A 24,880-nucleotide genomic window follows, 5' to 3' on the forward strand; every position below is an offset into this window, starting at 1 on the left:
CAAAAAATTGGTGTTCCTGAAAAAAAAATTGTCTGGTGTTCCTTGGTCTTAAAAAGTTTGCTAGCCTAGATGCTAAAAACAGGCAGAAAAAAAATCTATTGAAAGAGCAAGGTGTGCAGTGAAATGGAACTGAGGGAAGAATGAAAAAACAGGAGAAACAGAAAGGAGAGAGAGACTGTGAACAGAGTCAGAAAGGGCAAAGAGAAAAAAATCTAGGGGAAAAAATAAATACTAGATATACGCAGCATCCCATTGTGCCCACCTACTTTCTGGCAGTTTTTCTCTGCCTCGTACATAGCTTGCGCTACCTGCTTCCCATTCCCTGTCTGTCTCCCATCACAGAATGGGAGTACAAGCTTCCCTTCATCTAGCAAAACATTTGCCTGATATCCTGACTAACCCCCGAGGACAGGGTTTAATTACAGAAAGGAAGGACTGAACAAAAATGGTCTTTATTAGCCCTGAGAAAAGTGGGATCATTCTGCAAAATCTCAAACTATGGGTTACCAACCTTGGGCTGTGTCTACACTGACCCCTTCTTCGGAATAGCCATGCTAATTTAGAACTTTGGAATAGGGATTTAAATAAACATGGCCGCCGCTTTTTTTCCGGCTTGGGGAAAAGCCGGAAAAGAGCGTCTAAACTGGCGCGATCCTCCGGAATAAAGCCCTATTCCGGAGGAAGTCAGAAGGCAAATAACAAGAGCACAGATTTTTCTAATGTTGTGATTTCTGAGCCAATCCCGTGATTTTAGGGAGCCTGCATCAGGATTTTTGAACACACCAAGTTGCAGTACTGCCAACTATACGAGATTCACTCAGCCCCAGTTTCTTCCTTTAGGAATACTGTGCTGGCTAAGCCACCCTTTCATCACTTTGTAAGAAGGTTAGGATGCTGACACAAGCTATTTTAAAAACTTACCTAACAATGTAGAAGCCTGAATTTTGGGGAAAAAAAAATCTAGGCATCCCTGATGGCTTCCAGTAGAAACAGAGCTCTCCCATCAGTACCTCCCGACACTTGATGCTGTGCATGCACCCTCATCCTCACTGAGAAAAGCATTCCCTGAGTTGATTACCCTCATTTCAGTTCTCATGACTTCTCCCTCAACCTAGTGACCTTTCAGTGCGGTTTGTTAAAAAAATGTCCCAGTTCCTATTCTTTGTTTTGTGCTGCGTCACACACTACTTTGGCAGGACACCATTGTAAAGTCTACTCTTTCATTTCCTGCAGTGTTCTCTGAACAGGAGACAGGGCTTGTGATTTTCAGAGTCTCAAGCAAGAACAAGAGCTTTCCCTTTCTTCCACCCTTGCTGCTAAGAGCTGCTGCTTATGAATTGCTGCCGAGTTAAGCCAGGAAATCGAACGACCCCCAAAGTACAATGCCAAAAATAACGTTTGCCCTGCTTGTCATGAAACCTGCCTCTGCCAACATACTTCCCAATTCTTCATCTTCCTGTCATGAAACTCTGGATCTGGACTGCCTCTTCCTGTGGAAATACCCTCAGATCATAAAGATCTATTTGCAAAATTACTCCCAGAACACTAGCTAGGGATAGGACCAACGTTCCTTGCAAGCTGTGCACTTGTGCAGCCACTCAGGAGAGATTCAAGTGCCATCCAGCTGGTTAGTAGCACCGACAGCAAGCTTTTATTTCTACTGGTGATGCACATTCACACATGCTTTGGTGCGCATAAAAAACTTTTGCACATGGTTGGAAAAGATAAGAGGGAAGGTTGGTAAGGGCCTCCAACCCAATACCTACACCCCTGGGAGAATGGCCTGCTGTCATTTCACATTTGGACTAAAATGGGGTGTCCTTTTTTTTTTTTTTTTTTAAACAGTGACGGTAAATTACGATTGAAACAATTTACCAAGGGTTATGGTGGAGTCTCCATCACCGACAATTTTAAAATCAAGATTGGATGCTTTTGTTTTTACTAAGTACCTTCCGGCAAGCAATGGAGAAAAGAGGTCTTGCAGGTCATATTCTCTGCATGCCATAGGAAAGTGAGCATGTTTCAGCTGACCAAATTTGCAGATGTTCATCTAAACAAGATTCCTTTCCCTTTGTCACCTCACAGCTGTCATGTATGGAAGCTCCTAAGGGACATTTCTATTTGGGACAAATCCAGAGTGGACCTTTAAGAATTCTAAGGTAAGGCTGAAGATCTGAGACGATGGCATGGGCCTTTCCTCCCCAAGATGGGAAGACTGGGAATTTCTCACAGGAAGAACAGATCATGTTATGAGGGGGAAAAGTCCATTTTAAAACCTAATTTTTAATGGGACCTCGACCATTTTTACTGAAAGCTACAGGCATTAGCAGAGGATAGACTCCATCACATGTGCTAAACTGAAGGGGGATTTTCGAAGATGCTCAGCTTTGGCTTAACTCTGCAGCTACCAACTTTAACAGATAAAAAAATCCCAACAATATCACTTGGGGCAGAGATAATCCAACCTTGAGCTCTTTAGAAAACTGCAGTCACACTAGATATGATCATCACCTGTTTTGACAAGCTAGTCCACATGCAGAGCTGTTCCTGGAGCCTCTTTTAAAAATAGTTTCCTTTAGGTGAAAAAACAGCAGAAGCCAGGCCAGACTCCACAGAGCTGCTACAACCAACCTAGGAAACTTTTAATTACACAGAACAATCCCCAAAACAGGAAGTCATTTAACATACCTATTAGTCCAATAAAAATGACACTTGATCCAAAACTAGAATATTAATATCAAACAGCCATCCAGTTGTGGATTCAGATTGGATCCTGGATTTTTAATTTCACCATTGGCACTGGAAATCCTGTACGACTGTCACAGGAATCAGAGTTGGAGTTGGTAGGGAGTTTATAGGCCAGATTCTGTTGTGGATCACAAGGAACTGCACAAAAGTTACTGTGTATACGAATATTCATTATTTGTACAGGTAGCATCTAGGAGCCCTAAGCATGGACCAAGACACCACTGTGCTAGGTACTGTACAAACACAGAACAAAGGTAGTCCCGTACTCCAAAGAATCAAAGAGTATAAGGCAAGAGACAACAGATGGAGGAAGGCAGATACATGGGAGAATTCAAGGAAACAATGATCGTCAACAAAATAGAAAGTGTTCTCAAGAGACCAGTTGACTAAATCACCTCTACACTAGAAAAATTACCTGTTACTGATAGTGAGTATTAGCAACAGGTGAGCTGGACAAATGTTGAGCACTGTTTATCTGCAAGTTTAGATAAGGAGAATATGGTTAAACCTTGAAGAAGGGTGGTTCTGATGCATTGGATCAATATCTAGCTGAAACGGATTCTTCATCTTTCATTTGCACAATTCTTAATCGTTGACGCCATAAGTATTCATCATCCTGGTGGCAATAAATGAGTCACTTAGAAGTAACTGTTTATGAACACAATTAAGTGTCTGTTATAAATCTGGTTCTATCCTACACTTGTGACTTTTCCTTATGAATGTTTCCCCGTTGGTTCATTTCATTTTTTTTTTAAGTCTCCTCTCTGTATTTATAGATTGATCATCTTACCCTTACATACCTTGTCTCATCAGGGGATTACTGAAAAGAAGTGAGAAATGGGCTAGTTTTCCAATGCACTCAGTACACTTCCTCACACCTGGGACTGGCTTCAGAGTCATGCCATTCCCTTTCCACTAGTTGTTTTTTGTTTAATTGCTTTGCAAATCATGAATGGTTATAGAACACCTGATTCTGATCTTGCAACCATTTTGCATGATGTTACTCCACTGGCTTTGACTGTTACTCCAGATTTACACCGGTTAGCATGAGATCAGAGTGTAGCACTATACGCCTGGCCATATTTTAAATTATTGTTTTCTTAAGCCTATAATTTGCAAATGATAGATCCAATTCCCAGCTGGCATCAATCAGAAACACTTCAGTGGAACTATGCCAATTGATGCTGGATGAGGATCTGGTCCTTTAGTTTTAGAAACTGGTCTATATGAAAGCAGTTACACATGAAGAGGACAGAATATTAATTGGTAATGGCTGATGGCAGTCATTAGCTCCTTCCTGAATACCACCACCTCCTCCCACAGCTCTGCTCAATATGGGGGGTGGGGAGAAGGGCACAATGGGAGTGCACAAAGTACCCCTTGCATGGAGGTGGGAGATTGAATGAGTGCACACTGAACCCCAGGGGTGAAGTGGGAAGAGTGGGGGGGGGGGTGAGGCCATGGGGAACACACAGAGCCCATGGCAGATGGGAAATCTGCGGGGGGGGAGGGGGAGCAGACAGAGTTCCTGCCGTGTGCAGGGAATGGGGCAGCAGTAGCACTCAGAACCTCTGGCAGAGGAAACTGGAAGAGCCTGGTACACAGGATCAGGAACGCACAGAGCACTGCCAAGGCAAGGGAAGAGGGAAAGGAGGATGCTTAGACCCTCTGGCAAGGGAAGCAGTGAAAAAAGTATCTGGAAGATCCTGAAATGGAGGGGTTTGAAAGTGATATATGGGGAGCTTGTGGAGTCAAAGGACTGTAAGGCCTTATATGTAGGAATCGCTGTGGGGGGTGCAAGCCCACGAGAGGGGATGGTGTCTGCCCTGCCACTGCCATGGTGGCCCAGCCTGCCCTCGGCCTTCCTTGGAGTGGGAAATCATCCCTGGCCAGCCAGAGCACGGGGGAGGGAGGGTTGGGCAATGCACCACCGGGCCTCACATTTACGTGGAGGACCATGTTAGGGGAGGCGTGCTCGCACTCTTTGCACCCCCATCCCTCGCATAGCTGTGGAGGGATGCAAGGAGCTCTGATTTATGCTATTCACTTGGACTACAGAAGCAACAAAGCATGCATCCCTCTAGTTTAGCTGCATTTGGCATTTTAAGATTTTCCTTGTTTACCATAAATAACAGCAAGTAACTTATAAAACCAGTGCATAGTTTGAATGATGCTACTGCTCACATTTACAAGGGAGGAGAATGCTTCACTGCCAGCTGAAGTTTCATAATCATTCAGCATTGCTCTAGGATGGGTAGACAGATTGCCACCTGCCAAGTTGTTTTTTCTACATTATACTTCAAGTGCTACATGGTGAGTGACAGCACTAGAATCCAATCTGGCATTTGAATCCCCCTGCATTTAAGTGGATTTAAGGCTCAGTGGACATATACACTAGTTCCCACAACTCATACAAGCAAACCTCTCAAAATTACATCTTTTCAAACTGTGACATCCTTGTTCCAGGAAATGCTATATTCATTGCACTTCCGCTTGACATGACCTTGATGAATTTATGTTCTAGGACAGGGTGGGCAAGAGAGCCACAGTGGGCTGGACCCGGCCTACCCCCAGCCAATCAGGACCTGGGGTGTGTGTAAACTCTCCTCCTACCACCAGGAGTGCAGGTGCCTAGAGGGAACCACCAGCTGTTTGGAACAGCTGATGGTTTTTTCTAGGGGAAGAGTGGGGGCAAAGACTTAATACACTCCCCCATCCCCAGGCCAACCAGGGTCTGTGGGGAGAGGGGGAGAAACACAGAAATGTCTTGGCCCTGCCCCTTTCAGGGTGGCCATGGGCCACTTCAAAATTTGGTGAAGTGCCCCCGCCTTCTAAAATTATTGCCCACCCCTGCTCTAGGAGATATACAAAGATAGTGAATTACAATTATGATAAATGTACTCAGTGTTCTTGACCTCCTTCCCACAAGTTCATTCTAAAGCTCTTTGTAACAAAAAACAGTTGAGTCCAGTATAGAGCATAAAATCTAATTCAGTTCTGAAAAATATAACTCTCTGGTCAATTCACTTAACAAATTGCTACATTCACTATTGTCCTGATATAGCTGGATAAAGGGTCTGATACTTCAGTCTTTCAAACTTGATCTCTGTAAGGCTCTTTTCAGCTCTACCCTTTACATAAAATTTACAGCATACTAATAATAAATACTATTTTAATATGAGGCCACAACTTGCACTTTTCATTCATTCTGTTATTTATTTGTATAGCAGTAATTCTTAGAGACCGCAATTTGAATACATTTTCCACTATGCTCAGCATTATAGACACACAATGCAAAATAATCTTTGCCTCTGAACAACAGATACAAACACAGAGAGATGCTATTATGCATTCTCACATCATTTGCTTACCAACAGCCAAGACTAATAATGATAGCCAGCCAATCCCACAGTTCATGATGGATATAACTATGAACTATGGACTCTCCTTCTCTGTTCACAAAACTCCCATTGATTTCTCTGGCAGTCTCTTACAAGGATGTAAAGTCTTGTGAATCACTACATTTTGCCCTTTCTCTAGGGTCAGATTTGCACCTGTTCAATGGAGACGAGAAACAGGTTTGAGAAACAGTCAGCATGTTCATTATAAAGAAAGAGCCGGCAGAACAGGAGTCTGTATATTTCTTAATGAGATAAAACTAAACAAGCATATTCATGTAAAGCAGTATCAGTGATTAAAATTGTGATAGAAAACTTTTTAGGTTTCTTTAAAAGAAAAAACAGATTTATTACATCGAGAAAACCAGAGCATCATAAATATTGCCAAATGTATAACCCATCAAATGCTGCTGCCAAGTGATTACCTATAAATGTCCAATACTATAAAAACAAATTCATATTACATCTTGGCATTGTTGTGCCCATTTGGAGTATTACTGATCTGCAAGCTTTGGAAAATACACAAGAAATAACTTTGGGTCAGGGGAAACAAAATATTCTGGGTCTCAGACATAGACACCTAAGTCTTGTTTGCTCCTTTCTCCACTGATGAAAACAGCTAAATTGACTCAAACTCATTAAAATCTCAGCGTGATCAGGGCCAATCTTAGGAATTTCTCTCTCAGTAAACATTTCAAAGAGGCCATGGACAATCTGTTACAGTGTAAGGATCCAAGTGAAAGCTCATGGAAGTCAGTAGGTTTCTTTCCATTTAATTGATATTAAATTAAACACTCTTTTCAAAAGCATGTTTCATAGAATTTCATATTTTCAGACTTTATAGCTTTTTAAGGCCCAGGCCTGCAAGTTTTACCATGCAAAGTTTGCATGATCAAGCACTCAGAAAACTCATAAAATAGACCAGAGATAAATTTCTGCCTGACTAATATGAGAGTTACATACTTTTTCAGGGCAGCATTCTCTGGTTTAGATTGTTTCCGTGACTCTTTAAGCATGACAGACAGGTAACACTTGCAATTCACAAAGGCAAATCTGAGTGTTGACATGTTAAGTGTCTGAGTGAGCATTCAAGAAAATACCAAACAATGCGTGTTTTGCATTCTTTATAGAAACATGCCAAAGGAGCTATATAACCATAACCACCTGAAAGACTCCAGCAATGAATAAACTGCACATTGGTAAAAAAATAAAATGATTATACCTGCACTAGCTATTTAGTTTCTTATGTAACTGAACAATAATAAAGCTCAGCCTCTCTCAACCCAAATATCTCTCTGGTTTTTTTGCACAGTGAGATCACTTGACATCACAATGTGTTGTCATGGAAATGATTAGGTTATCACAAGTTATTTATACCTTGGCAGAAGTGCGCATTATTATACTTATCACAGTGGACTATGGATGTCCAGAGGCCCCAGTTAGAAATGGTCCCGACTTGCAGTAAGTAATTGGTAAAAGACAATCGTAGCCCCAAAGTGTTTATGGTATAATTTGAGACAAGGGGCAAAAACCGAGCACACTAAAAAATGGACTTGATTTCACAAAGGAACAAGAGCAGCAACAAAAAATGACTGAGAAACAAACACGTCTGCCTGACTCAGAGTTACAGACAAAAATGGTATCATTTCAGAGACCAAGGAGAAGGATGTGGGGAGTGACGCTAAAGTGTCTGATCCTTTACACATTAGTAATGCTCCTAGATTAAAGGCTTAGGAAATATAAAAAAACCTCCCCAATGGGGTCTGCAGCATGAAAGAATGAGAATGGTTCAAGACACGCAACTGCATGAAACCTGGCTGGGGAAAGCAAGTGTCCAGTGAATCATCCACCTGCACAAGTTTGAACAAAGTCTGCCACAGAGGTGCCTGGTTGAGCGCTTGTACCTCTTATTTCCTAGCACTGCAATGCTGGTTTGTGATAAAGATCTGTCTGCCAATCTCCAAGTAACTTCCCTTTATCCTTTAGAAACATTAGGTACAAATAAGCCTGGTGGCCCATTATCCTGCACCCTGTGTAATCTTCTACACTATAGTGAAGAGAGGGTGTAATACATTATATGCCCACTTTGCAATGGTGTAAACACCACCAAATCCAGAGCAACAAGAAACAGGCCTGTTATATTTTGACATGGAGCCATCTAACCCTGGTCTGCCCTTAAAACATAGGCTGACCTAGCTATGTCACTAGGATAGATGAAAAAAATCACATCCCCATGCATTGTAGTTAAACAGACCTAATCCCCAGTATAAGAATCCTTTAATCAACCTAGCTACTGCTACTCAGGGAAATGGATTATGTATGTCTGTGAGAAAAGTATATTCCTTCCATTAATGCAGGAAGAATCTACACTCTGATCACTACAGCAACATAGTTACCCTAAGAAAATAATGTTTAATTCTTCCGCTGACCCTGATATGAAAAAAAAAATTAAAAATGCTGTTGTAAAAGACTGAAATGGAAAAAAATTGTTAACTGATCCTATGCTATTTTTTTTCCAAATTATAAATTCATGAAAGCTTTCAAGATTTTGATTTTTTGTCCAGTTTCAGGATGGGAAAAAACATTACAAGCTTAGAAGTCTCTTAGGATGGGAAAATCTTCCCAAGGCAGCAACTACAACTCAGTTTGTTCAACATGTGAAATGGAAAGACACCTATTCCCTTCTTCTGCAAAATACTAATAGAATTAATACCATCATATTGTTAATTCTGCATGCATATTATAACTCTTGTTATAGCTTTTGGGTGTCTTGTCTTTTAAAACTCTAGGCTTGTCAAGACAGATTGTTTCTTACTCCATGGCTGTATCTTCAAAAAGGTGTGTTTTTATAGCAAGGTAACTAATGCAAGTTAGCAAGTTCTGTAAAGCTGTAATGGAAACAAGCCCAGGTGGAATCTTTTTTTACCTCAAAGTAATGAGGCGAGGTCAACACTTTACCTCCATCCCCGCTTGCAAGTTTACCTCGACTAAGTAAAAGCCACTCAAGCCTTGTCTCATTTATGTTCAGTAGATGCAGGAGAACAAAGAAGCAACTCAAAGCGATGAAAAGAAAATATTTCAGAAAATAGTCAGTAAAACAAAAGGAGAAAAAAAAAGTGTGAACCACTGCCCTCACAGAAGTGTGAACTAGCTGAGACCCTTGAAATGCTAACAATAGAAAGTCCAGGAAACACAGAAAGGAAATGAAACAGTCTAGGGTAGCAATGCCACACTGACCTATCAGATTTAAGACCACCACATTTACACTGAGCCTCACCTTCAAAGTCATGTTTTCACTATAAGAAACAGTCTGTGTAGACACCGAGGACTGATTGACACTGAAGAGCTATATTAGAATAACTATGTTACTCAGGGATGTGAAAAATCCACTCCTCTGAGCAATGTAGTTTATGCCAACCTCAGCCCTGTGTGGACAGGGCTAGGTCAGCCATGGCACAGCTATTGCCTCTTTGGAGATGGCTTATCTACACTGACAGGAAAGTGTTTTCACTTAAACATTACAGCAACACATTTGCATAGGTACAGCTGCACCAGTGTTTTAAGTGTAGACCTGCCCTGAGAAAGAGAGCACTACCTCAAGTTAACTATCAGAGGGCTTGTCTTCCCTACAACGGAGATGGATTCTGCAGCAATCGATCCACCGCAGCTGATGTATTGTGTCTGCTTAGACACGATAATCAATTTCGGAGTGCTCTCCCATCAATGGTGTTACTCCCTTCACCAGGACAAGAAGAGTAGCTGGTGTCAACGGGAAAGCAGCCCCCGCTGACTTTACCGCATGCAAAACACCACAGTAAGTACAATGATTTCAGTTATGCTATTTGTGTAGCTGAAGTGATGTAAGTAAGGTTGATGGCAAGGCTTAGTGTAGACTAAATCTTAGTATAGACTAACCTTAGTATAAAAACCTACACCTTTTTGACAGTGAAAAATAGCCTCATTCTATGTCATTACAGTGCCTAGCCCAATAGGGCCTTTGGGCACTACTATCATAGAAGCAATAATATGTTACTCCTGTATTACTTTATCACTTTGCCCTGTCCTTAACCTGAATATTAACAAAGTTCTAGGATGGTAGGATCCATCCCTACTTTTGCTCATATGAATGATGGAGTTATTTGATATATATTAAGTTTTTGTTCTTCTAGGCATAAATGATTCATCTTTGTCCCCGTGTCTCCCCTTCCTCCTCCCTGTGGGAGAAGCAGAAATATAACTAGGATACATTTGCCGATGCACAGATTGTTTAGAGGCTGTTCTCATGCATCCCCCAAACATAAACACACATGCACAAGGACAAACTCACAGAACCCACTTTCCACTCTTATTTAAACAGATGGTTCTTTCAGAGATTAGAGTGCCTCTGAAAAACACTAGAGTGGGCGAGTTGTCTGACAAATGAAAAACAGGTCTGGGCTTTGATTATCTAATCTTCCATTTATATTGCTTATTGAGTTTAATGATCTAGAAAGCATCTGTGGGCAGCATGTTCTTGGGATGTGTGAAATGTCTGAGCAAGGTCTGACTTAGCCATGCTCCTGACACTATATAGAAGCCCTGGGATAGTACCATTCAGCAACATATTCATTCAGTGTTCCCAGCTCCCATGATTTCATAGCAAGTCTTATGATAGTTGTGGTGTTAAATCCCCAGCTCCTGGGACCATGTGATTAGAGAGAATCTCAGCTTTCATTTCAAACAAAGTTTCTAGGCCCTAATGTCTGCTGAGAAAAGCTTGCAAATGTGAATCTAAAAGGCCTCAGAAGGCAAATAAAAAGAACTCCACCTTTTTCATTTTTAAAAAACTCATTATTTTAAGCCAATCTCATGATTGGGGGGGCTCATTATTTTTGAACTACTGAGGCAGTACTTGGCAATACTAAGATCACAGATAGGCATCTGTTCCTGTGCAAATGCATATGTTAACACATTACTGACAGGTGGTGCTGTACGCCACCCTCCGCACAGAAGGAACGGAGCTGTGGGAGGAAGGACAGAAATGTGCTCAGCCTTCTCCTCTCACTCACTGTTTCTCCTGCTGCTGCTTCCCCACTCAATGCAGCAGAGCAGCTAGCCTGAGTGGAGAGAAGCCCAGAGAATGTTCTAGGCAGATGAGGAGCAGAGGCAGGGGAAACAATAAAAACCCTCTTCAACAGTAAATGTATCCAGGGCAGGGTCTCTTCTTTCCTGCTTTGCATAGCATTGCATTGGCGTTCAATTAAAAATAGGTGCAGGCCAAAGCCTGCTATCTTTACACCCTCTCTGCTCAAGCTTCTCTCAGGTAAACTCTCACCGATGTCAACAGGAGTTTGCCTGAGCGAGTAAAAACTATGGAAAGATCAGTGTGCCTGACTACAGGGGAACACAAGCAGGGGAGAAAAAAAAAATCTCCCCACGGCTACCCACTGGGTTTTCAACCAATTGTCCTGCTGGGACGGTGGGGCTTACCCACAATTCTAATATCTTCCCATGGATTCCAGGCGCTCTGCAGGAAATCAGGGCTGTCCAGATCTAGGCTCTTTTAGAGGGCAAAGGAGAAGCTGAGGGAAATGATGGTGAAAACCACAGGTGATTGGGAGTAGCCAGAGTCTACCTACCCATACTGCAAGGCCCCTTCCCCATCCCATTCACAAGTAAATGGAAACAGCATTGGCGGAGTATGTGTATTGTACTTTTGCAGCTGGTGACACCTGTTTTTATTAATGAAACTAAAATCTATGGTAGCAATATAAAGAGCAGAAAAGTTTCCTGGAAATATAATGCAGTTGTCAACCTCAGGCCATCTGTTTCTCTTTTGCTAAACAAAATCAAGCTCCATTTCTCTTCCACAGCATCAAACAGGTAAGCAGAAGTCCTGGTGAGGCTGTGCGTCACTCATCACTTATGGGTTTCGTCTACACTGCAGTGCTATTTCAGGATATCAGAGGTATCCCGAAATAGCTACCCCGCATCTTAACAGCAAGCCCATTATTTTGAAATATAACAGGTTCGCTATTCTAACAACCTTGCAAACCTCATACCATGAGAAGTAAGGGACATTTTGGAACAGCGCGTTATTTCAAAATAACGTTGACATAAGATACACAATTTGCATAGCTCAAATTGTGTATCTTATTTCAACTTATGGTACAATGTAGATGCACCCATGGTGAACTTATGAAGGACCGAACCAGAAAAAAATTATCTGAAGGATCCCTCTCTCTGTGCCTTGTCCTCCAGAGAAAAAAGAACCATATCTGAACCTGCATTTGGTTCTGCAAAAATAAAAACCTGACCAACAAGGTTTTGTAAACACCTCAACCAAAATGTGCATTTCAAGCCAACATGCAAGGGCATGTTGATGGCTAAGGAGTGAGTCAGGTTCAGCCCCTGAGGGTGAATTTCCACAGAAAGGACTCATCAGGGGCAGGTAATAAACAGGAGAAAATGTTGTCCAAAATAGTCAATAAAACAAAAGCGCGCATGCACGCACGCACACGCGCACACACAAAGTGTCAACTGCTTTCCTGACAGGCGTGCCAGGAAAATGGAGACCATTCAAACACGAACACTGGAAAAACCACACCCAGAGAAGAAATCAGACCATTATGTTTAACAATATCAAACACCTGCCACCTAAGTTTTTCGACCACCACATTTATACTCTACCCCACACTGAGGCAAATAAAAAGCATGCTCTTAACTTGGGTGAGCAAACCTGTATTAGCTAACTCAGGATAAAATACAAGTGAAGACGTGCCAATTTAGCTTCAACTCAAATTAGCAGTACAAATTCAGTGCTATGTTCTCCTACAGGCAGCAGGGTTGACAGCCTCACTGGGCCCCTAGGCCAGGTGGGAGTGGGCCCTGCTTCACACCCCTGGAAGGGGTGGGACCTCAGGCAGAAAGGGTAGGGCTGGGTCTAGGCAGCTCTCAGCACCACCCAGAAAGTGGAACACCTTCCCCAGGCAGCCCTCACTGATGCCTGGAGGGTGCCATGTGGTATTCTGGCAGCAATTTAAAAGGGCCTGGGGCTCCAATGCAGCTATTGGGGGCACTGAGCCCTTGGGCAGTTGCCTTCTTTTGCCCTCTTGCCCCGTCGGTCGGTGAACTTGCCTAAAGGCTTTAACTCAACCTGCTAAACTGAATTAACTGGGGGTGGGGGGTGGGGAGAGGGAAGGTGTGCTTTACAATGAAATAGCTATCGTGATGTAAAAACACACTGTTTTGCAATGAAGACAACATAACAGGCCACAGGCAAGGACAGAATAAGTTAAACTATTGCAATGGTTTGGGGCTTATGTGAGCTACTTTTGGAAAGTGGTGTCTTCCAGACTACCGTCCCATGTATGCAGGGTAGACATTCTTAGTAACTTTAATAAGTATTTTTTATAAATAAAAGCTGACTTTTAGGGTCAATAAAAATCTGTGACAATACTCGCAAAATGCATTGTCTTATGCTTCTGAATTTCCAGCAATTTGCTACTTAAGATAAATTTTTACCAGACTGCAGAGTTAAACTGTGTGAAAAAATGTGTCAGCAATTTGTATTAGATGGATAAAACACACAAAACTGCACCTATTTTCTTAGCTTTACTGTGAAGTCGCTTGTAAAAACCATCCCTACGTGAGGAGGGCAATGCCATTATCAATCATGATTATTTTCCTAGAAGTAAACACATCCACAGGGGGAAAAAAAATAATTATCTAAGCAAACAAATTACTTTGTTGTTATTACAAAGCTAGTAATATTTTATAGTTGTGTCAGATGATCTATTTCACTTTCTGAGAAAGTGGATCATTTCATAAGAAAAGTATTTTACATAAAGAAGCATCCAGAGCATTTTTAAAAAACAAAACTAATAGTGCAAAAATTGCTCTGACATCAGCTGTGAGCACACAAGGTGTAGCCCTAACTCCATTAGTTATAACACACTTAATAGGTGTATCTCTAATGGAAGATGTGCATGTTTCTGGGAAAAGAAAGAAGAGTTTAGTCACAGCAAATCTCAATTTACAGTCTTTTCCAGGAACATTACCAGGGACACGTCCACATAAAAAAATTCTCATGATCCTGAAATGGGAACTTTTAAAATGCGTATCTTGACTAAATTAAATATCTGAACAGGTTTTGAAGCAGGTCCCCGGAGATGGATTTCAAAGTCTATTATACATCCCAGAGTTGACTCTCAGTCAGAGACATGCCTAACTCCTGTAGCTGCTCCTGAAAAACCCAACCCATACAATTTACTGAGGGTCATGACCTTTAGGATCAAGTGCTTTCCAGATACAGTAATTCCTCATTTAACACATGCCAGCTTAACACGTTTTTGTGATCATACGATTTTTTTTTTTAGGGAACGTTTTTTGAATTACACGACCGTCCCCGGAATAACACGATTTCCCCAGCCGGCCCATTGCTGGGGCTTCCCCCGCCTCACTGCAAAGCAGCGGAGGGTTTGCTGCTCGCCGTGCCATTCCCTGGTGACCCCCCGCCCCCTCGCCAGACACAGTGCGGGTCCCGGCAGACCCATCACAGGGGCATATTCCCAACCCAATCCCTTCACCTCCCCTTCTCTTCCCCAGAGCCAAACACCTCCCCTCCCTGCTGTAGCCCTTTCTCCCCCAACCTTATGTCCCTGTCCCAAAAGAAACCACCGCTTGAAACTCAACCCCCACCTTTTCCATTATTTTCAATGGAAAATTGACCCCACATAACATGTTTTCACTTAACATGATAAAAACATATGTATAGTGTTAAATGAGGAATTACTGTGCTCTTAATTGGATGCTCAAAGACCATCTGATTTGTTTTTTTATCAATAGGTTCCATATTCATTTGTACTCCTTATTCATTGACTATTATAATGAAACAGTAGCCGTCAAACTCTATTCACAGAGAATTCCACGTAATCTACTGATGTCACTAAGGTCACACAGGTGCAACTAAGTGCAGGATCTGTTGATACTAACATATAATACACATATTATTGTTATATATGGCCATCCAAATTCAGCCCTAGGAGGGGAAAAGCTGCTGCTCCTCCCCTGAAAGTCAGTGTAGTTGCACTAGGTCTGAATTTGGGCAGCATTTATGCCTCATGTTTAATGCTCAGCACCTTCTAAGATCAGGCTACACTTTGGGGAAGAAAGCATCTTAAACTTACATCAAGCAAAGGAACAGTAATACAAAGAGGGAAAGAAACCTCAACTTCTGATTAACCAAACTGTTCTTCCTCCAAGTCCTTATTTTAGCAGCTGGGGTAGTTCAAATGTGTCAAGAGAATTGTCCACTTTTACCCAATATTCTGAGCCGGCAAGTGTCTAAAGAGGCAATGCTAAAATGCCTGCTTCATTGTCTCTCTGAAACTAGGCTGCAGCATGCACCTAATTCAATGTACAGGGCATCTCTAGGAGATGTTTATGTTCACAACAAAATATTACACTGCTGAAACTCCTTAAGAGACTAATAATTTTCAGAGAATGTCATTTCATAATTTTCACGGACTTTTCAGCTGCCATTTTGACGTCGGTGAGAGCAGGGCAGCTCAGTATCATGGACAAAAAAGTCCACGCCACATGTAAAGTGTGGAAGGTTACAAAGAAAAGTCAGACTAAAAGTGTATTGTAAGGGTTTTCAGACAAGGGCAATGCCTTTGAACTCATCTCCCCAGCACCAACACAACTAAAACAAGGCAGTATCCAATCAATGTATTAATTTGAAAAGTGCCATCACACATTTTAAGTATTTTTCCCTTTCTTTCTGAAAAAGTCTAAAATTGCTAACCCTTCCCAACCCCAGCAGAGAGAAAGTAACAATCTGACAGCATTACTCTATCAGCTGTTCCGTGTTAGCTTGGTAATAAATACAACAAGAGAAAATGATGTTTGGCAAGCCGTGAATAACTTCAAACCTTTCTTTACTAACCTTATGCCCCTGGGAAAGTAGGTGCCTCATGATGCTTTTAAAATGAAAACCTTCCTTTCCTATGAAATGAATATCCAGGACAATGTTACTATAAGAAAAATAAAGACACAGAAATCTGCACAGACAGGAAAAGCTGCGTCTTCCTAAGTGCTTCAGTTCAAGAATTCAGGCTGATTCCCTAAAGGCAAATTGTGGCATGCCCAACCCACCAGACACTTTAGCCTATGAGCATTGCAAATAAGCAAAAACCACTCCCCATATGTTAAACAGACTATTGGAAAACAGAGAGGGAGGGGGGGAACCACAAGCAGAGCAAGCTAATGATTTCTGCTACATTTTTATTTTATGTACTTGTTATTACCGCCAAATAGGAAACAAATAGTAAATGTTTGGGGTCAACGTTTGCTCTTAGTTATTGCACACTGATACCTGTATAACGGTACTGACTCAAGTGAACTTACTCCTGCCTTACACTGGTGTAAATCACAGGGGAATTTGGTACTTAAAGAAGGGAACGATTTTCTCTCTGTTCTCTCCTCAAACTACATTTATTCTATAACAAGGCAAAGGCTGTTTTTCAGCAACTGCAGCCAAGTATATTTGATTAAGGAAAGGACAAGAAAGTCGTGCAAGTTCACACTGAGTGAAATACATATGATGTTATTAGTATATCACAAGCTAATAACTATGGTCATATTTGGGTCAGATCTGAGTAGTCTCCAAACATTAAACTGGTCAGATAATTTCAAGTGCACAACCCCAAAGCCCTTTTGAACATGCTATTGTGCACGTTAAAAAGAGACAGGCTGGCATGAATTTCCGGAAATGCTTAAAACGGAATACTATTCCATTTTCAGTTTTTCCGGAAAAGGAGCGTCTACACTGGCAGGCTGCTTTTCCGAAAAAGCCCTTTTTCCGGAAAAGAGTCTGTGGCCAATGTAGACGCGCTTTTCCGGAAAAGACTACTGGGCTGTCTACACTGGCCCTTTTCCGGAACAGTGTTCCGGAATAAGGACTTATGCCTGAGCGGGAGCAGAATAGTTTTTCCGGAATAGCGGCTGATTTTGTACAGTAGAGCATTGTTGCTTTTCCGGAAATTCAAGGGCCAGTGTAGACAGCTCGCAGCTTATTCCGGAAAAGCGGCTGATTTTTCCGGAATAAGTGGCCCAGTGTAGACACAGCCTCCGAGTTTTAGAGAGGCAGATGGTATTTCTGTTTCCCTGAACTGACAGTCAGGGGAACACAAATAATCTATACATATGATTAATTATTATTTGTATTACTATATCATTTCAGAGCCCTATTCATGGACCAACACTCCTCTCTGTTAGGTGCTGTTGAAACACAGAGCAGTCCTGGTAAAAATGCATTAAATCTGCCTGCTACAGGGGTGGGCAATCATTTTTTGCCAGGGACCACTTCAAAATTTTTTGAAGTGGTGGTGCCTCAAAAGGAAGAGGTGGGGCCAGGATGTTTCTGGGCTTCCCCACCCACAGACCATGATTGGTCTGAGGGTGGGGGAGCCCCTTTGCTCCCCCCCCTCTCACTAAGCACCCATTCCCCTGGCAGTGGGAGGAGACTTCTTGTGCTCCCCCACCCCCAGGCCAATCAGGGACTGGGGGCAGGGGAGCACTCGAAGCCTCCTCTCGCCCTGCCAGAAGCACATGGCACTTCTAATCCCCTGAAAGCTGTGATTTAAAGTGGCTCAGCAAGCTTGATTCTTGGACCAGAAGACCCTGCCACTCTGCAGCAAGGAGGGGCACCAGTCTGTGATGGAAATTATGGTGGAACCCGATGGAAAAGAAAAGTAGTTGTGCAGAATGCTGCCCCCAACTGAGACATCACTTTGCCTCCTCTGCAAGGAGCAGATAGGGCCAGTGCTGGAGAGGGGAAGTCAAGCTATACTGCATATAAACCCATCTGCAGGGAAAGCTGCAGTGTCTCAGAGCAGAGCACTGTGCAACAGGCTAATGAAACTGCATGCTAATGCTCCCATGGGTGGGAAGGGGTGGCAGGATAGACCCTCAAAGTAGCTGCCTGCGATCAGTGAGCCCAGATTCCTGGCTGTCTGTGAGTTCTGCCTTTGCTCATGCCACATGCTTGCCAGGACTATGGACTCAGGGAAGGGAGAGACAGGAAAACAAGTGGCATCTTCCTCCAGTGGGTCTCTGGCATTTCCTTATTACTTTGTTCCCCTCTGCATGCTCTTGTGCAGGAGGGGACACACTGGAAACAAAGATGGCAATCTCTCCATCCCAGCACCAATTTCATGGACCGTCCAGTACTCCAAGGTACTTGCTTCTTAATTTGGTCCAAGAGTGGATTTCCTTACTTCTACTGGAGTTGCTAACAGAGTTCTGGCAAATCCTTCCAAGCTCATGAGTGTTCGCTCAGCTAAAGTATGTTTCTCTTCTCTCCTATAAAATCTAGTTCATTCTGGCAGAAAGAACAATTACTGCGGAACCAGCAGCAGGGAGAAACAAACATTTTAGATTAATAGCCTAGCACAGCTGAGAGCTCTATCAAGCAGCAGGACAGCATATTTTATACCCATCACTCTCATTCCCTTCTCTAAGAAGATGCAAGGTTGTGCACATGTAGTTCCCATGAAATTCCCTTCCCCGTATGTAACTCTTCAAACAGATACTTGTCAAACTTTTTCTCTTGTGCTTTTGAAGGAAGACATTTCATCTAGGGGCTAAAACACAGGCCAGCAACTCAGAACTTGTGTTTTCTATTCCCACCCTTGCTCCTGATTTAATCTACATGCAGTGTAATTGTAGCTATGTCAGTCCCAAGATATAGTGAAACAAGGTGGGTGAAGCCTTGTTTTATTTTTTTTGGGCCAACTTCTGTAGGTGAGAGGCACAAGCTGCTGAGCCACAGAGTTTTTCTTCACCTCTGGGAACAGGGTTGCCAATTTTTTTGGACATCTATCTGGAGGTTTCATCATATGACAAAATATTTATCTAAAGGTCTTTAAATCCTAGAGACTCAGGGCTGGCCTTACCATGAGGCGCACTGAGGCTGCCGCCTCACGTGCCAGACTTGTGGGGGGGCGCCGCTAGGACACAGTGTAGAAAATTGTGTCTGCTGCTGGTGCATATGTAGGTAGCAGAGCAGTACCATGAGAGAAGTAGAACAGGAAGAAGGCAGAACTGAGACCTTTCAAAGTTTTGGCCCAAGCAAGGAGGCATGGGGGTGTCATTTGAGCTCCCCTCCTCAGGTGCCAAAATGTTGTGGGCCGGCCCTGTAGAGACTCTAGGACAATCCTGGAGGGCTGGCAATCCTATCTGGGGAAAGTATTCCAAGCCAGCGAGGACTGGTGACACTGGAAGGAAGGGGGGGACCTCCCCAGTGCCTCCCCCACCCCCACTGCTTCAACCACATCCCACCCTTGCTCCACCCTTCCTACTTTTTCCCAGCACTCCCTGGAGCAGTGCAGCCAGGGAGCAGCGCCACACAACCTGCACCTTCCCTGCCGCCATCGCCATTGATGGGTTGGAGCTGCACTACACGGACTTCTGCTACTGGCACCAGCCCTGCTGCTGGCTGCTGGCCAGTCCCTCCCACCTTAGGGACTTTATGTGGCCCTGCATCCACCCCCACACATCACCAGTGCTACAAGCATCACAGCTAAATACATGCAGTGCACCAAATGCCCCAACAACAAACACAGACAATCACTCTGCTCTTGAATGAACCCAGGCAAATGATAAAAAATAAAACCCCTGCGGTGCACAACTGATCACTCTATATCTGACCTACGAGTCCTCATCCTCAAAGAAAACCTACACAACCTCTCCAAAGAAGAGTCTAGGAGCCTAAATTTATTACTCTGCTGGACACTGAAAATCATCAACTACACCATGGGTTCCCAAACTGGGGGGCATGCCCCCTGGAGAGATGGGGGGGTGCGAAGAAATTCCAGGAGGGCATGAGGTGACCCAGCTCCCCTCCCCCCGGTCAGTCTCCCTCCCCCACACCCAAGTTTCGCTGCTATTTTTGTTTTTTGGCTTGGTCAGTTCCTTTTTTTTTTTTATTTTGCTCAACAAGTTTTGCTGCTATGGGAGGAGGGGAGGGGAGTTTAAGGGGGCGTGATGCCAAAAAGTTTGGGAACCACTGGACTACACAGAGATATTAGTCCTGTACGTCTTAGAAACTTACAAAAAATATAGAGAGTATCATGAGAGTATTTATGGGGAAGTGGGCAAGACCCACTTCCCCATAAAAGCTCATAATGCTAAGGTGCTATAGGAATGCTCTTAAATAAAAAAAAAAGATACAGACTAACAGGGCTACCCCTCTGAGGGTACGTCTAAACTACATGGCTCCGTCGACAGAGCCATGTAGATTTTACTCGAAAAAGGGAAATGAAGTGGCAATTTAAATAATCACTGCTTCATTTAAATAAAAATGGCTGCCACACCTTGCCGATCAGCTGTTTGTCGGCACAGCACGGAAGTCTAGACGGGGATCTGCTGACCCCAGAACCCTTCATCGGCAGATCCTGTAAGCCTCGTTTCACGAGACATAAAGGATCTGCCAACGAAGGGTTCTGGGGTCGGCAGATCCCCATCTAGACTGCTGCACTGTGCCAACAAACAGCTGATCGGCACGGCGTGGCGGCCATTTTGATTTAAATGAAATGGTGATTATTTAAATCGCCACTTCATTTCCCTTTGTCATCCTGCCTCATCTACATGGCTCCATTGATGGAGCCATGTATCCTAGACACACCCTGAGACAGAGACACTAGATTTATGACTTCTTACAAGTAGGGGCGCATAGAAATTGTATCCCCAGCCTCTGTTTCTCTGGAAGTAGATGACAGGGGAAGATTATGTGGGGATTACCTGTTGTGATCCCTCCTTCTGAGGCATCCAGTATTGGCCACAGTTGGCAGACAGGATACTGGGCTAGATGGACCTTTGGTCTGACCCAGTATGACCATTCTTATGTTCTTATGGGGTGTGAAATCCTGTTTAATCAATTAACTGGTTAAACATTACATTTAACCAATTAAGCAGGATCCCACAGGTTGTGGGGGGGCATACCCAGTTGTTATAATTAGGGATGTAATCAGTAACCCACTAACCCCTGCTTTTTGTTGTATGATTGCAGAGGTGTTAACAGGACACGCCACCTTGAATGGCCCCTTACAATACATGCCTTGTATTTAACTGTGATGCTTGGAATACCTTTCCCTGACATGAAGAAGAGCTTTGTGTGGCTCAAAAGTGTGTGTGTCTCTCTCTCCAACAAATGTTGGTCTAATAAAAGATATTACCTCACTCACTTTGCTTCCACAATTTAAGCCGTGATCTTTGGCAAATCCTCAAACTGCTACACAGTGTTCCCTGTAAACTGCCTGGCAGCACAGCTTCACAGGTGATTAATCAGCCCCGCTCAGTCAGTCAGCTCTGTGAGTGAAACCTGAGCCTGTGACTAGGCAGGACAAATTAATCACCTGTGAAGCTGTACTGCCACGCACCTTAGAGGGAACACTGCGGATACATAACTTTTTATATGAATCAACACTCACCTATAGCACAGGGCAGCGGCAAAGCGGTGTAGATGTGTCATACAAGGGTCACACTTGCATTGAAGATGCAATATTCTGAAAATGCAAAGGATTGATATTAATATAATACTAATTGATTATTAATTCTGATTAATTCTTTTTCTTCTCTTTTAAATTTTCCACTGACTAATCATGTGAAAGCCTGTGCGTATGAGAAAGTGAGGTATTCATATTAATCTTGATCACAACAGTTTTTTTAAAGGCCTCTCAAATGATCTCCTTGCAATACAGGCATTATACAAGCAGCAATCCATCTCTGCTTCCTTTGGCAGAACACAGTGTTGTCTATGGCTCAGAGCCCAGCAGACAACATTCTTTGCGGGTAGACACTGTCTTTACTGTGCATTTAGACAAGGCCATGGAACTCCAATCTAAATGTGCCTAGGCGTGATCTTATAACACAAATTAATAATTGGGACAGGACTTCCAGTGGAGGAAGTGCAAACTCACTGTCTCAACACAGACAGATTTGAGCAAGTAATTTAGCCTCTCTGGATCTCTGTCTGTAATAACAATCTCAAATGGGTGTTGTGAAGCTTTATCAGTTCAAGTACTTTTGAGATGTTTAGATGGATGATTCCATACAAATGCTAAGTTTTACTATTATTAGCTGCAGCTCAGGGACCTGCACATAAGCTTGAGTCTGGGAGCTGTCAAGAACACCTAATCTTAGGTTCTTGTAATTCTGTAATTGAACTTCCAGGAAGAAGAGATGTGAGAGAAAGTTTTCCACAGTCGCTATTGGGCAAATAGCACTAGTTCTGCAGAAGACAAAACAAATTGGCCAGATTCCTCACTGGCTTCAGTGGCATCACAGTTGGGATGAATCTGGCCCTTGTTTGGTCTACGCACATTTTTATAATGGTGTGTTACCATAGCACTTTGGAGTCCTAATCATCCACAGGCAGTCCCCGGGTTACATGGATCCGACTTACATCGGATCCCTACTCACAAACGGGGTGAGGCAACCCCGCACTAGCTTTTTCCCCCCAGCAGACCAGGGAGACGCGGAGCGGCTTTTCTCAGCAGACACCTCAGCTTGAGAATAAAGGACTGAGGGAAGTGAGGTGTGGGAGAATAAAACTGAGCTCTGGAGAAATGTTTGGCTAGAGTTTCCCCTACAATATGTACCAGTTCCGACTTACATACAAATTCAGCTTAAGAACAAACCTACAGTCCCTATCTTGTACGTAATCCGGGGACTGACTGTACTTGGATCCAATTATACTACAATAGCGCTGAACAAACACAGAATAAAAAGATGATCCCTGCTCCGCAGGCTTACAGCCTAAGGGTACGTCTAGACTATGTGCTTCTTTCGAAAGAAACTTTTTCAAAATAATCTTTTGAAAAAGCTTCTTTCGAAAGAGATCGTCTAGACAGCCACAACATTTTTTGAAAAAGCGATCCACTTTTTCAAAGGAGAACACCCAGACAATCTGGATGATCTCTTTAAAAAAAAAAAGCCCTGTTTGCATTCAAGAACGCCTTTTTTCGAAAGAGCTCTTTTGAAAAAAAAGGCATTCTTCCTCATAAAATTAGGTTTACTGCTGTCGAAAAAACCGCCACGTTCTTTTGATTTAATTTCAAAAGGACGCGGCTGCAGCCTAGATGCAGGTGACGTTTTTTCAAAAAAAAAAAAAAAAAGGCCACTTTTAAAAAAAAACACACCCTGTAGTCTAGACGTAGCCTAAGTGTAACAAGAGAGAACAGAGAGATCTACACAGACACAGGTGTACAAGAAAACGATGAGACGCTATTGGTCAGTAGTCTCTGCACAAAAGCTGCCTCATTTGAAGGATGATAATGAAGTAGCTTTATAGATGTTGACAGGGAGTTCCTCTTGACTATTGGAGAGCACATGGCAGAAAAGACAAACATGCATGTGGGGAAATGTAACGAGAGGATATTGGAGGCTGGCATTATGGGCCATGGTAGAACTACGTCAAAACCTCTAGTACTGAAGCAGTTATGCTGTTACAAAGGCACCTTACTCCACTCTGGCATACAGTAATTCCTCATTTAACATGTGCCTGCTTAACAGGTTTTCATGATAGCATGATTTTTTTTTGAGGGAACTTTTTTTAATTACACGACTTTTCCTGGAATAACACGATTTCCCCAGCTGGCCAATTGCCGGCAGCTGCGCAGGGCTTCACCTGCCTCCCTGCAAAGCAGCAGAGGGTTCGCCGCTCGCCATGCAGTTCCCCGGCAACCTCCCTCTTATCAGACAGTGCATACTAATAACCCAATCCCCCTTCCCTCTCCTCCCCTTCCCTTCCCCAGAGCCAAACACCTCCCCTTCCTGCTGTAACCCAGTCCCCTTTCTCCCCTAACCTTAGGTCCCTGTCCCAACAGACACCACCGCTTGAAACGCAACCCCCACCTTTTCCATTATTTTCAATGGGAAAACTGACCCCGCATAACACGTTTTCACTTAACACAATCATTTTCTGAAATATATCTATAGTGTTAAATGAGGAATTACTGTATTGCTATTTATGGGAAGAACAAGCTATACCAGTATAAGACCCATTTATATCAATATCACTAACTGTGTCCACACAAGAGGAGTTGTACCGCTTTAATTATACTTACAGTACAAATTATGTGTATAGATAAGGCCTTCAAGGTGGCATGCAAAGAGGTGTTTGTTTGTTTTTTAAATTGGGTTCACACCTCAACCAGTTTCTTTATCATGCTTGATGAAGGCCTCCATGCTTGGGGTTTGTTTGTCTTAACATTTTCCTCTGCTTGCGATTCACCTTTAGACATATCAGGAACATCTAGTCTGATCTTCTCTCATCATGCTGTGGAACTCTATTGAGAGATGAAGAGTCCTACTGTTTTATTAATAATTATTTTAAATTGTTGCTACTCCCACTTGTGAGCTCTCCTTCAGTGACTGACAATCTGAGAGCGCCAATACTTTAACATCATCACTCTCAAGTGTCTGCTAGGCATCTGAGTGAAATAGGAGTTAAACAAAAATGGTTTGATCAACCTGACTTAACGGGACTTCTATTCTTAAATGTTCAATTTTCACTCTCGCGATTTGTGATGTTATTTTAATATTGGTCCTGTCCCGATATCAGTAGGTAAGACTTGAACTGATCATATAAAAAATGTGTGGGGGGGGGGGAGCCCATGCCTCATAATGAAGTGAAGAACCCCATCTTGTTTCATGTGTTAGTCATCTTACCACCGCAGTTCTCAACCTGT

General features: G+C 42.9%; 1 protein-coding gene and 1 long non-coding RNA gene across 8 annotated transcripts in view; one reads left to right on the top strand and one right to left on the bottom strand.

Annotated features, from left to right (window-relative positions):
• PLD1 (phospholipase D1) overlaps positions 1-24,880 on the bottom strand; it is a 140,554-nt gene that overhangs the window by 95,245 nt on the left and 20,429 nt on the right. The window contains exons 3-4 of one of the 6 annotated variants that reach the window (XM_075937951.1): positions 21,620-21,694; positions 16,075-16,133 (exon numbers count right to left, since the gene is read on the bottom strand). The exons of 1 other annotated variant lie outside the window; for it this stretch is intronic. The gene's annotated coding sequence lies outside the window, so the exon portion shown is untranslated. Of the gene's footprint in view, positions 1-921; positions 2,686-16,074; positions 16,261-21,619; positions 21,695-24,880 lie in introns of those variants that run through there. 4 more of the 6 variants (XM_075937952.1, XM_014572375.3, XM_075937955.1 and 1 more) reach the window with 4 other exon arrangements.
• The window catches only part of LOC142830793 (uncharacterized), a 51,969-nt gene continuing 34,633 nt past the window's right edge, over positions 7,545-24,880 (top strand). For both annotated transcript variants that reach the window (XR_012906293.1, XR_012906294.1), the window contains exons 1-2: positions 7,545-7,607; positions 9,892-9,960. This is a non-coding gene — a long non-coding RNA (uncharacterized LOC142830793). The remainder of the gene's footprint in view (positions 7,608-9,891; positions 9,961-24,880) is intronic.

The sequence above is a fragment of the Pelodiscus sinensis genome, chromosome 10, assembly GCF_049634645.1.
Source record: "Pelodiscus sinensis isolate JC-2024 chromosome 10, ASM4963464v1, whole genome shotgun sequence".
Lineage (NCBI taxonomy): Eukaryota > Metazoa > Chordata > Testudines > Trionychidae > Pelodiscus > Pelodiscus sinensis.